Below are 14182 nucleotides of genomic sequence, written 5' to 3'. Positions count from 1 at the left end.
TCTAGCTCTGATTAGACCCCTAACCCAGGAACCTCCTTATGCCGAGGGTGCGGCCCTAAAAAGCAAAGCAAAAAAAAAAAAACCAAAAAAACCCCAAAAACAAACATTTACCTTAGCCTTAAAAAAAAAGAACAAAAATAAAATGTAATGAGTTTAAGACCTCTACACTAAAAACTACATAACTAAGAGAAATCGAAGTTGTCAATATATATATCAAGTTCATGGACTAGAACTTAATATCATTAAGACAAAACTTCTCAACACGCTGATATAAATTCACTCCCAATCAAAATTTTAGCAGATTTTGTTGATATATTTGAAAATTATCTTTGATTATAAAATTTATCTAGAAACACAAAGGATCCAGAATAGCCATATCAATCCTAAGATGAACAAATAGGAAGGATTTATATTACCATATCTTAAGATGTATTGTAAAGCTACAATAATTAAGACAACATGGCATTCTTGCAAAGACAGACCTATACATCAACTTCAACAACAGGGAGTCCAGAAATAGATCTCCACATATATGGTCATTTGATTTTTCCACAAAAGTTCTACCAATATTTAATGTAAAAAGGGGTTTTTTTTTGCTTTGTTTTGTTACATAAATGATTTTGGAGCAACTGGATATCCATATTTGAGGAGTGAAGGGGAATCTGGCCCCCCTACCCCCTGCCTCATACCATATACCAAAATTATTTTGAAGTGAATCACAGACTGAAATGTGAAAACTAAAACAATCCAGCTTCTAGAAGAAAGCAGAATATTTTCATGACCTTTAGCTAAGCAAAGATTTCTTAAAAGGACACCAAAAGTACTAATCATAAAAGAATTAAAAAAGGTAAATTGGACATATTAAAATTAAGACTTTCTGTTCATCAAAAACATCACTGAGAAAGTGAATAAGTAAGCCATATACATGGAGAAGATGCTTGCAATCCATATATATGGCAAAAGATTTGTATCAAGAACATGAAAAGAACTTCTAAACATCAATAAGAGAAAGAATCTCAGGAAAAATGGGCAAACAACTTAAATAAGAATTTCATTCAAGGGAATTATCAAATGGCCAGTAAACATATAATAAAAAGTTCAATATCATTATTCATTGCAGAAAGACAAATTAAAACCATAATGAGATGACATTAAACTTAAAGAGAATGACAATGTCAAGTACTAATGACAAGGTGGAGAAACTAGAACTCTCTCTGTATTTTTTTTTTGGGGGGGGGGTCTTTTTAGGGCCTTACCCATGGCACATGGAAGTTCCCAGGGGTCGAATCAGAGCTGTAGCTGCTGCCCTAGGCCACAGCCACAGCAACGCCAGATCCAAGCCACGTCTGCGACCTGCACCATAGCTCATGACAACACCAGATCCCCAACCCACTGAGCAAGGCCAGGGATCAAAGCCACGTCCTCATGGATCCTAGTCAGGTTTGCTAACCACTGAGCCATGACAGGAACTCCTAGAACTCTCTTATATTCCTGATAGAAAGATAATTTGATACAACCGCTTTAGAAAAATGGCATCCCTACTCAGCCACTTTGTGTTGACAAAGGGCATAAACCTTTGTGTACTGTTTAAGATAGTATGGAAGGAAAACTACAGTGGAGGTGTACGGCAAAGAGAGCTCTCTAAAACGGGGCCGGGAAGCCACTGAGGAAGGATGACTTGTGCAAGTCTTGATCTGGATGGAATCTGACCAATTATTGTCCTAGAAGACATCCAGAATATCTGCCCCAAACTTGAGATTCTTACTGGCCCCTTACCCTAAAACAACTCATGACAGCCTTTCCTTTAAGGACAGTTATTTCCCTTCTTGTGTTATAGTACAGTCTCGTGGCTTTTGCCTTTATAAGCTCCGGACTCTCTCTCTTCCCCAGGACACTCTTTTGGCTTTACCCAAATCTGTGTCTCCCAAACTGCCATTCTTTTTTTTTTTTCTTTAGGGCCCCACCCACAGCATATGGAGGTTCCCAGACTAGGGGTCTAATTGGAGCTACAGCTGCTGGCCTACACCACAGCCACAGCACTGCCAAATCTAAGCCGAATCTGCGACCTACACCACAGCTCACGGCAACGCCGGATCCTTAATCCACTGAGCAAGGCCAGGGATCGAACGCGAAGCCTCATGGTTCCTAGTTGGATTTGTTTCTGCTACACCACAACAGGAACTCCCCAAATTGCAATTCTTAAAACCCTCAAATAAAGCACTTTGTTCTCTGAAGCCTTGATACTGATTATTTGATAATAGCATCAAAGTATGCAAAGGTAAGAAAGTGGGGATTGTATCAAGACTGTATCTATTTCTCTTTCTGTCTAAAATCCCACTGAGATTATATTAAAGTTATCCTAAAAAATTTTTCTTTTAAAAACCCAACTTCAATAGCTTAGAAACCAAGAAAATATAAATTATCAGACTAAAAAATCTGAGAAAATCTTGGAAGATAGAGGGTAGATTGGAACATAGTGATTAAAAAAAAAGAAAGAGAAGGAGTTCCCGTTGTGGCTCAGTGATTAACGAATCCGACTAGGAACCATGAGGTTGCGGGTTTGATCCCTGGCCTTGCTCAGTGGTTGAGGATCCGGCGGTGCCATGAGCTGTGGTGTAGGTTGCAGACGCGGCTCAGATCAGGCGTTGCTGTTGCTGTAGCTGTAGTGTAGGCCAGTGGCTACAGCTCCGATTCCACCCCTACCTAGCCTGGGAATCTCCATGTGCTGTGGATTCGGCCATAGAAAAAGACAAAAAAAAAAAAAAGAGAGAGAGAGAGCGAGAGGAGAAAAACAAGATCCCAAGTATATGAAAAGAAGCCCATTGTAGTTCTTCTCCCACAAAGCCCAGGAGAAGTTCAAAATCATTGTCAATAAACTCCATGAGTAGGAAAGGGGACTTGGGGGCTTCAGGATAAAGAAATAAAGGACTATGTTTGGAATAGCTGAGCTGGTCTCTCCCTTCCCTTCTACCACTGTTTTATTCATTAATAAATAGTTATTGAGCACTTCCTATGTGCCAGGCACTGTCGTGTGTAATGTGGAAAAAGGAGTGAACAAAATATATCAAAATCTCTATCTTCAGGAGCTCACACTCAGGGAGGAGGAGAAAGACAAGAACCTAGGAAAATATATAGTATGTTAGTGATAGCAAGAAAAATAAATATGTCAGGGTGATAGGCAGTATTCTGTCAGGGCATCCTTTCTGCCCTCCTCTATAGGTCATACAAGTCCACCCAAAGCGGGAGAGGAGAGAGAATGGGCTGGACCAGGAGTTTGGGGCTGGTAGATAACAAACTATTACACTAAGAATGAATAAGCAATGAAGTCCTGCTGTACAGCACAGGGAACTATATCCAGTCTCTTGGGATGGATTATGGGAAGATAATGTAAGAAAAGGAATATATATATATACACGACTGGGTCACTTTGCTGTACAGCAGAAACTGGCACAACATTGTAACTCAATTATACTTTTATAATTTTAAAAAAGAGGTTAAAAAAAAGTAGGAGTTCAGCAGACAACTAATCTGACTAGGCTCCATGACCATGCAGGTTCGATCCCTGGCCTCGCTCAGTGAGTGAAGGATCTGGCTTTGCCATGAGCTACAGTGTAGGTCGCAGATGTGGCTTGGATCTGGTATTGCTGAGCCTGCGGTGTAGGCCAGGGGCCACAGCTCTGATTCTACCCCTAGCCTGGGAACCTCCATATGCCTCCATATGCTGTGGGTGCGGCCCTAAAAAAAAGACAAAAGAGGAGTTCCCGTTGTGGTGCAGTGGTTAACGAATCCGACTAGGAACCATGAGGTTGTGAGTTCGATCCCTGGCCTTGTTCAGTGGGTTAAGGATCCGGCGTTGCCATGAGCTGTGGTATGGGTCGAAGACGCAGCTTGGATCCCACGTTGCTGTGGCTGTGGTGTAGGCTGGTGGCTACAGCTCTGATTGGACCCCTAGCCTGGGAACCTCCATATGCCACGAGAGCAGCCCAAGATATGAAAAGACAAAAAAAAAAGACAAAAGTAAAAGCCCACCCAGTTTCCAGCAGAGGGAGCACAGAACCCATCTCTTAAAGGAGAAGTGTCAAGATCACATGTAAGAAGTACATATTGGGAGTACCCACTGTGGCACAGTGGGTTAAGACCTTGACTGCAGCAGGTCCGATCGATGCAGAGGTGTGGGTTTGATCCCCGGCCCAGGCGCAGTGGGTTAAAGGATCTGGTATTGCTGCAGCACAGGCTGTAGCTGTGGCTCAGATTCAGCCATATGCCATGGTTGTGGCCATAAATTTAAAAAATAAAAAACGAAGTACATGTCAGGGAAGAGATACTGCTTTGGCTGCCTTTTTGATGTCACGGGTAGAGAGTCATCTACCTTAATTAACAACGGAAACACATTTATTCTATTCCCTTCATTTTTCATATGGGGCTCAGAAAGGCTCACTGGCTTGTCCCAAGTCTCACAGCTAGTGGTAAGAGGATATTTCAATACTTACTCCAACCACAGATTTCACTGTTCAACTGCATGGAGACTACAGGTGACTCAGAACCCAGTTAGTGTAATTACATACAATTCAAATTTAAAATATGGCTGTCCTGTAATCTAAAAAAACCAAAACCCCCAAACCAAACCAAGTTCATAGATACAGAGATCAGGTGGGTGGTTACCAGAGGCAGGGAGTGGGTAAAATGAGTAAAAGGTTAGAAGTTTCAAAATTCTAATTGTAAAATAAGTCCTAGGGATGTAATACATAGCATGGTGACTACAGTAAATAATACGGTATTGTGGGAGTTCAGCAGGTTAAGAACCTGACTAGTATCCATGAGGATGTGCGTTTGATCCCTGGCCTCGCTCAGTGGGTTAAGGATCCCGTGTTGCTTCAAGCTGCGGCATAGGTTGTAGATATGGCTCAGACCTGGCGTGGCTGTGGCTGTGGCTGTGGCTGTGGCATAGGCCTCAACTGCAGCTCTGATTCGACCCCAAGCCTAGGAACTCCCATATGTCGCAGGTGTGGCCCTAAAAAGAAAAAAAAAATACTGTATTGTACTTTTAAAAGTAGCTAAGAGAGTAAACCTTAAAAGTCCTCATCACAAGAAAAAAATATAGTAATGATTCCCATTTTTAATAAAATTGGAAATTCAGCAAATATTTTGTTGTTTTACATAACATAAAACTGACATAACATGAAACTGACCATTTTAATCACTTTAAGTATACAGATCAGTGCCATTAAGCACACTGTTGTACAATCATCACCACTACCCATCCTCAGAAATTTTTCAGCTTCCCATCTTTACAATCTAAAACTTTGTACTCATTAAGCAATGTTCTCCTTTCTCCCATTCTCCCACTCAGCCATCCTTTTTGTTTTGTTTTGTTTTGTTTAGTGCTGCACCTGAGGCATATGAAGGTTCCCAGGCTAATGGTTTCATCTGAGCTACAGCTGCCAGCCTACACCACAGCCACAGCAACTCGGGATCCGATCCACGTCTGCAACCTACACCACAGCTCACGGCAACGCCAGATCCTTAACCCACTGAGCAACACCAGGGATGGAACCCACAATCTCATGGTTCCTACTTGGATTCATTAACCCCTGAGCCACCACAGGAACTCCAAAAATCCCTAAGTAACTTACAGTTGGCCTCTGACTACATGGGTCCTAAAAATCCTGGAATTCAACCAACCTCAGACTGTGTACTACTGTAGTGGTTAACCATTTCAAAAAAAAAAAAATCTGTGTATCTGCACTTGGACCTGCACTGTTCAAACGCATGCTGTTCAAAAGTCAACCATACTAGAAGAGGAGCTGGAAACAGATTTGTCCCATGATAAAACTGGAGGCAAAGTCATCTACCTCACGGGGAAAGTTCCGATGTGAGCGAGCTTGAGAGGCTGGAAGGGAGGTTCGTTGTGGCCATATGGGGCAGAAGAGCCTTGCTGTTTTCACCCCAACTGGCCCATAGTAGGTGGGTGCACTGTGACTCAATCCTGACCCTACCTGCCCAGAGTTAGCACAGAGGCCTCAGGTTAAGGGCAAGTCAGCCCAGAATGCCCTCCTTTCAGACACCAGCTGCAGTCTCAGGGGGGGTCTCCAGGCCACACATACTTCTGACCAACTGGCTACAAATTTGGGGATTCCCACCACCCTCTATGTCTGATCATTCACTAGAACTTTACAGAACTCTGAAAAGTACTATACATACTACTACAATTTTATCTTTTTTTTTTTTGTCTTTTGTCTTTCGAGGGCTGCACCCGAGGCATATGGAGGTTCCCAGGCTAGGGGTCAAATCGGAGCTATAGCTACCGGCCTACACCACAGCCACAGCAACACCAGATCCAAACCATGTCTGCAACCTACACCACAGCTCACGGCAACATCAGATCCTTAACCCACTGAGCAAGGCCAGGAATCGAACCCACAACCTCATGGCTCCTAGTTGGATTCGTTTCCGCTGCGCCACGACGGAACTCCTATTACAATTTTATTTTAAAGAATACACATAAGACTGGCTGCAGTGAACGTAGGCATAAGACCTGACCCCTCGCCTCAACTTCATATGATTGTAAAGGCTACCCCAGCTTCACAGTTCCCTGTGGACTCAGCTTAGGCCCTTGTTGAGGCTGCAGGACAGTTCCACTTCTCCTCTGCCCCATCCTACTTCCTTCTTTTCCCTTCTATCCATGGTGAATAACCTTCCTGCACACTAATGTTCCTTGCAGAGTGCATTTTCCAGAAAACCAAACCTATGACAATGTGCAATATAGAAGTAATAGATTTATAAATGGATTCACTGTGAGGACTAATGGAAAAAGGGACCTTAGAGCCATCACTGAGAGGGAAATATGGTATATGAGCCAGAATGGATGCATGTAGAGGTAGACAGGCAATAAACTCAGTAATAAATTACTTGATTTTGAATTATGGAACATCCAGCTAGAAGTGTCCAGTAGAAGATTGAATTTACCAGTTAGGAACTTATGAAAGAAGTTGTTATGATCATGGATGGGAGGGCTAAGGGAGAATATTTATACTGAGCCAAAAAAAAAAAAAAAAAGCCAGACGCGAAAAGGTACATACTCCTAAGTTCATTGCAGCACTATATGCAATAGCCAATACATGGAAACAACCTAAATGTCCATCAACAGAGGAGTGGATAAAGAAGATGTGGTACATAAACACAATGGAATATCACTCAGCCATTAAAAGGAAAGAAATAATGGCATTTGCAGCAACACGGATGGACCTAGAAATGATCATGCTAAGTGAAGTCAGTCAGACAGTGAGACACCAAATCAAATGCTATCACTCACATGTGGAATCTGAAAAAAGGACACAATAAACTTCTTTGCAGAATAGATACTGACTCACAGACTTTGAAGAACTTATGGTTTCCCAATGAGACAGGTTGGGAGGTAGGGGGATATACTGAGGGTTTGGGATGGAAATGCTGTAACATTTAGTTTTGGAGTTCCCGTCGTGGCGCAGTGGTTGACGAATCTGACTAGGAACCAAGAGGTTGCGGGTTCGGTCCCTGCCCTTGCTCAGTGGGTTAACGATCCAGTGTTGCCGTGAGCTGTGGTGTAGGTTGCAGACATGGCTCGGATCCCCGAGTTGCTGTGGCTCTGGCGTAGGCCGGTGGCTACAGCTCCGATTGGACCCCTAGCCTGGGAACCTCCATGTGCTGCGGGAGCGGCCCAAAGAAACAGCAAAAAGACAAAAAAAAAAAAAGACATTTAGTTTTGATGATTGTTGTACAACTATAAATGTAATACAATTCATTAGGTAATTAAGACCAGGTAGAAGGGCTGCCTACAGAGCATCTGGACCTTCTCCCCATGAAATCAGGGCACATCATACTCCCAGCAAATTGAAATGTTCACCGACAAGGAAGCTCCACTGAGCCTCAGTGTCCAGAGATTTCACTGGGGCTTCCTAGGCATGACTGACTCATGGGCTCCTTGACTGAACTCAATCTCCAGCCTCCTCCCCTCCCTAGAGGTCTGGCTCGTCCAAAGTGCCAACTCTCTAATCACAGTGATAGGTTTCTCTGGCGACGCTCCCATCAGGAAGCTCTGTAAACACCACCACCACTAAAGGAGTCAACTCACTAGCATAACACAGACATTGTGATCACTCAGGAAATTCCAAGGGTGTTTAGAAGCTCTGTGTTAGGAATCCAGGACAAACACCAGACACATTCATCCTTAGACAATGAATATAGGTAGCAATGAACATGCATACTGAAAAAAAGGTTATGCTAATAATATAAGTTACTATGTATGCACCTTAAAAAACCATAAGTAACTTTTTTTTTTTTTTTTTGCTTTTGAGGCATATGGAGGTTCCCAGGATAGGGGTCAAATCGGAATCTTAACCCACTGAACAAGGCCAGGGATTGAACCTGCATCCTCAAGGATGTTAGTCAGATTCTTTAACCACTGAGCCACAATAGGAACTCCAATTGTAAGCAATCGCAATCTTAAGGAGACTAGAAACAAGATGGATCAGCAAGAAAACCAGAAACGAGATGCTTCCCCACGGGAAGCTGGAAGGAAAAAAAAAAAACTTGACCAACCCAACTAAAGGTGGGAAAAAGATGGGAGAAAAAAAGAAATAGTAGAAGAAATGGAATGGAGAAAACGGAAAACATCATGGTAGAAATCAAGAGTTCCTAGAAATCAAGAAGACAGAGACAATCCAAAGCAAAAACGGGTAAACGGTATAAACAGGTGAATGCCAAAGGACAAAATAAAATAGGCCAATAAAAATAAAGAGTGGAGAGGAAAATGGAAACTGACACAAGATAATGCTTTTCCCCATCTGACTGGCAAAAGTTTTAGATCATCTCCACCAAAGGGAGGATGTGAGCTGGTTTGCTCGGGCTGTCAAGACGGTACCGCATTTGGTGGGGAAAAGCATGGCTGGATCTATCAATAACTTAGATGTACAAACACTTATAGCTGGCAACTCCACTTTTAGAAGACAACCCTACAGAATACTGCAGTGGCATCATGTGTAACAGTGACAACTTAGAAATAATGAAATGTTCACCAACAGGGAAAAGCGGCTAAATAAATTATGGCCTTTCCACATTGTGGAATACTACAGGGTGGTTAAAAATGGGAAGGTAGGGGTTCCCTCGTGGTGCAGTGGGTTAAGGATCTGGCATTGTCATTGTAGTGGCTGGGATTACTGCTGTAGCATGGGTTTGATCCCTGGCTGGGGAACTTCCACATGCTGTGGGCATGGCCAAAAAAAAAAAAAGGTTGGGAGTTCCCGTCGTGGCTCAGTGGTTAACGAATCCAACTAGGAACCATGAGGTTGCGGGTTCGGTCCCTGGCCTTGCTCAGTGGGTTAAGGATCTGGCGTTGCCATGAGCAGTGGTGTAGGTTGCAGACATGGCTCAGATCCCCGAGTTGCTGTGGCTCTGGTGTAGGCCAGTGGCTACAGCTCCAATTCGACCCCTAGTCTGGGAACCTCCATAGGTCACAGGAGTGGCCCAAGAAATGGCAAAAAGACAAAAAAAAAAGTAGATATATGTAAATGGACACAGAAAGATGTCCAAATAAAATAATTACACAAGCTAAAAAAATTAAAACCTAAAACAATATGTGTGCTATGATCCTATTGTTTTTTTGTTTGTTTTCCTTTTTTGGCTGCCCCACGGCATATGGCACTCCTGGGCCAGGGATGAGATCCTAGCCACATGTGCCATGTATGCCGCAGCTGCAGCAATGCTGAATTCTTAACCCACTGTGCCTGACCAGGGATCAAGCCTGCATCCCAGTGCTGCAGAGAGGTCGGCGTTCCTGCTGTGGCACAGCAGGAACTCTTTGTTTGTTTGAAACAATCTATCTGTCTACCAATCTAGCGACTTACCCCTCTATGCATAAATGTGTCTGCAAATTCATATAAATCAGTGACAGGCTGACAATCCCTTATCTGAAACCTCAGAACTGGATGAGTTTCAAAAGTTACAATTTGGTAGGATTGTAAAGGTAAAATGGGGGATATACCATATATAAAGCCACATCTCCTGGAGAAGACATGGCTTCCGTGGCAGGGCAGCCCTTGTAATCAAACTCATTAATATGTGCATAGTGAAACGTGTGACTACTTACAGTAGTAGGATAGATAGTGGTGATAAATAGCCTCATACGTGTTCAGATCAGATTTGCTACCAAATGAAGTCAGGTCAGATTTTGTGGCCAAAAAATTATGAAAACAAACAAAACCCTAGGTTTGAGATAAATAAACTATATATCAACTATGATGACATCTGGGATGCGGAGAGGAACAGGGAAAGGGGAAGAGTGACTTACATTTCCTGTTCTACCTTATTCTAGTCATTTGAATATTTTGTATGTAATATATGCATTAGTTATATAATTAAAATCCACATGCAAAATTTAAGATGAGGAAAGATGCTTCAGAGAGTACAGAAATGCCTAGAGGTGCAAAAAGCAACCACAGATCTGGGAACTGCCCCAGAAGCTTCTGGAAGCACTCAATAAATATTTCCTGAAATAGCACACAGGAGGAGTTGTAAGTTCTGGTTCTCAAATCCTCTTTCCGTCTTTCCTGATCACTTCTCTTGCTCAGAAAACAGTCACAGAGCATTGTACATGGCAAGCACCTTGAGTTCTAGGGTATATATTTTTGAAAGAAATTGACAACTTAACCATCTGGGTTCCATCAGTCCAATGGTGCCAGGCAGACCCTCCATATAAGGTTGGGTGAGAAGGTATTAAATGAAGCATACAATGACTGTCTACATGTCAGATCTGGATTTCAGGGAACCATTCTGGCTCCTCCAGATCATGTCAGTCTCAGTTGCCAAGGTACCACCATCTCCAGCAAGCACACCCTCATTGGATGCTGGTCTGGACGACCACCAGTAAGAGTGCAGCATCCCCTTCCCCCTTCCCTTGTATGGTGCCAGAAGAAACTGCATCTCCCAGTTTCACCCCAGGTATTCAACCATCTCTGCACTTCTGGGGTTCAGGACAGCCACTGGCTCCCCTATCACCTTGCCCCCAGGCAGACAATTACAGATGTCCAGGGCCCTCACCCCCAGATCTGCTCTCTGCTTTAGCACCAGACTCAGAGTCTTCCTTCGGCCTCTGCTGGGCCATGCAACCTGGGTTCTTCACCTTAATTCTGAAGGTAGAATTGGAATTGGAAATTCCAATGAGCCTGCAAACTCTTAGCTCAAGAAATTGCTTCAGCTCCCACCTCTGCTAGGCTCCAGCATCACTCCACATCGCGCCCCCTCCAAGCTGCCAAACTCTGGAATCTTATTGGAAGCAGAGGCCCCTTTCCTCTAGCCAATGTACTTGATCCATCACTGCAGCTGGTGGTGAGCACCAATTATTACCCCCTCTCTACCCCAATTCACAACCCCTCAGAGGAGTTCCCATTGTGGCACAGTGGAAATGATCCAACTATTATCCGTGAGGTGGGGGGTTCGATCCCTGGCCTTGCTCAGTGGGTTAAGGATCTGGCATTGCCGTCAGCTGCAGGTCACAGACGTGGCTCCGATCCTGCGTTGCTGTGGCTGTGGTGTAGGCTGGCGGCTGCAGCTCTGATTCAGCCCCTAGCCTGGAACCTCCACATGCCACAGGAGCGGCCCTTAAAACAAACAAACAAACAAAAAAACCCTCAAGAGTCGCCAGCTATCAAATTACATACATACTTAGCCTGACTTTCTTGTCACGCTACAGTGCAGGCCCAGCCAACTTCCTACTGCCCTTTCATGCCTTCCCTCCTGTCTGGCTAGGCAGGAACAGTCAGTGTTTCTGTGCAAATTTCATGCTGTCCACCTTCCAGCCTTTGCTCCTGCTGTTCCCTCACCTGGAAAGTTCTGTCTTCTCGTCTCTCCCCATCAATCCATCAGTCTTCTCAAAGTCTGCCTCCATAGGCTTTCCTGCTTCTCCCGATAGGACCTCATATCTCCCTCCTTTGAGCCACCTGAGAATTTTGTACCTCTCATGGCACTGCCTTCACCTTGAACTTTGGTACCAGTGAGGGTTTGAGCTTTCATACCACATATGCAGCATGTTGGGAAGGACCAGTGCAAGTAAGTCCATCAGGCTCACCTTCTGAATTTATACTATATTTCATGGTTAGTTCACAGAATCCATAGGCTAGTAAGGTCAAAGCCATGGAGTCTGATCTCCTGGGATCAGTGAGCTTTGCTATTACCTGTTTTATGGTTTGTAGGAATCCTGACCATAGTCACAGAGCAAGTGTAGGAGTTAGTGCTACACTAGATGAACAGAAAATGCCCAATACATCATTTTGCATGTGCAAGGGATTTTAATAAATAAAAAAAATATAGGGAGTTCCCGTTGTGGCTCAGTGGGTTACGAACCCGACTATAATCCACAAGGATGCAGGTTTGATTCCTGGCCTCACTCAGTGGGTTAAGTCGCCGTGAGCTGTGCTGTAGATCCCAGACACGGCTCGGATCCTATGTTGCTGTGGCTGTGGTATAGGCCGGCTGCTATAACTCTGATTGGACCCCTAGCCTGGAAACTTTCCTATGCTTGCAGGTGTAGCCCTGAAAAGTAAAAAAATAATAAAAAAAAATAAAAGAATAAATAAAGACAAAATTTTAAAATGTATCAGGAACACAGCCGCCCACTCACCTTGCATGTCATCTAATTTAACCCTCACAAAGATTTATGGGGAGGCATTTTCTTATTTTAAGACTAAGATCTCAACTGAGTTGACAAAGTCTACGACAGGTTAAGCAAAGTCACCAATGCTAAGTCCTTGAATTGAGATTTTAACCTGGGTCTGACTCAGAGACCAGTGCTCTTGAAATTCTCCACCTCTGAAAACATGTATACTTGTGACTTGTATCCTCACAAATACACTCTCAAGTACATTCACTGGGGTACTCACAGGTATACTTGTGACTGTATATGCACAAGTCACGTTCACTCCTGCACTGACGAGCTCACAGGCACAAACAGACCTCATTAGCTTACTCTCCTTTCATGCCTTTTTAAAAAAATAAAATAAAAGGTATGGGCCAGAAGGAAGTGAAACAACACAGTAGCTAAAAGGGCTTCCAGGAAATAAGCTCACTGTTCCTTTCACTCAGTTTTTCCCTCCAGCAAATGATCTGAATCTGGCAAGCCTGGATCAGGGTGCCCTGCCATTTTCAATATTTCTCTGTCCAACCCTAATGACCCACCTGTGATTATTCTGGGGGTGGACTTTGCAGCCACCTTATTTTTGTTTATTGGTAACAACTAGCTGTTGATCTGTTTACTACTGATGCTGGTTCATTATTGATATCAATCCATTACTGATATATTTATTATTGACCTATTTACTCACTCTCTACAGACTGACATCCTTCCCAGAACAAGGGCCAAGGGAGGTGGGAAAGAATCCTAGACTGGGAGGCAGAAGGAGGAGTTCCATGGTTGCCTCTGTCATGTGATGCTGTGTAATCTGGAGCAGGTTAATCCTCTCTCCAAACCTCAGTTTCTGCGTCGGTAAAAGTGAGGACTGCTCTAGCCTCTTTTGCTGAGCCCCTTTTGGCCTGGCATGCTAGCGAACACCAGTCTTTTATCATTTTATATAGTAAAACAGCTCAAAAAGCCTGTTAGTCTTTGTATCACAAGAATTCTAGAATGCCTTGGATAGGGCAGAACTCTCAAAGCTTCCACCCTGCTCCCGTAGTGCCAGTACGTGCCAGTAGTTTAGAATTTACTCTTCCTTGGATGTCCCTGGTGTGATCTGCCTTTCTTTGCTAAGTTTTAAAATAAATACGCTCTCCTTCCTTCTGACTGTAGGAGCAACGCACGTTTATAAGTCCTCCAAATTGGAAAATACAAAAAAGTAGAAAAGAAAATCATTCACAATCCCACCTGGGATGAATAATCCCAGGGATATTTTGGCATATGTCTTCCAGGTATTTTCAACACGAAGTGTTTTTTTTTTCCATAGTTGAAACCATCTTGTATAAATGGTGTTAGACTCTGGTGAGTTTGGTCTTTGCACTTATTAAACATTTTTTTTTTAATCGGAACTATAGCTGCTGGCCTACACCACAGCCACAGTAACACCAGATCCAAGCCTGTCTGTGACCTACACCATAGCTCACGGCAATACCGGATCCTTTAACCCACTGAGCAAGGCCAGGGATCGAACCAGCAACCTCA

At 43.5% G+C, this 14182-nt stretch overlaps 1 protein-coding gene across 1 annotated transcript in view; it reads right to left on the bottom strand.

The window, feature by feature from the left end:
- The window catches only part of EPHX2 (epoxide hydrolase 2), a 75245-nt gene that overhangs the window by 60290 nt on the left and 773 nt on the right, over window positions 1-14182 (bottom strand). The gene's annotated exons all lie outside the window — the stretch shown is intronic.

The sequence above is a fragment of the Phacochoerus africanus genome, chromosome 15 (assembly GCF_016906955.1).
Source record: "Phacochoerus africanus isolate WHEZ1 chromosome 15, ROS_Pafr_v1, whole genome shotgun sequence".
Taxonomy (NCBI): Eukaryota; Metazoa; Chordata; class Mammalia; order Artiodactyla; family Suidae; genus Phacochoerus; species Phacochoerus africanus.
Note: the sequence above shows the minus strand (reverse complement) of the source record. Positions and strands in the feature narration are given on the sequence as shown.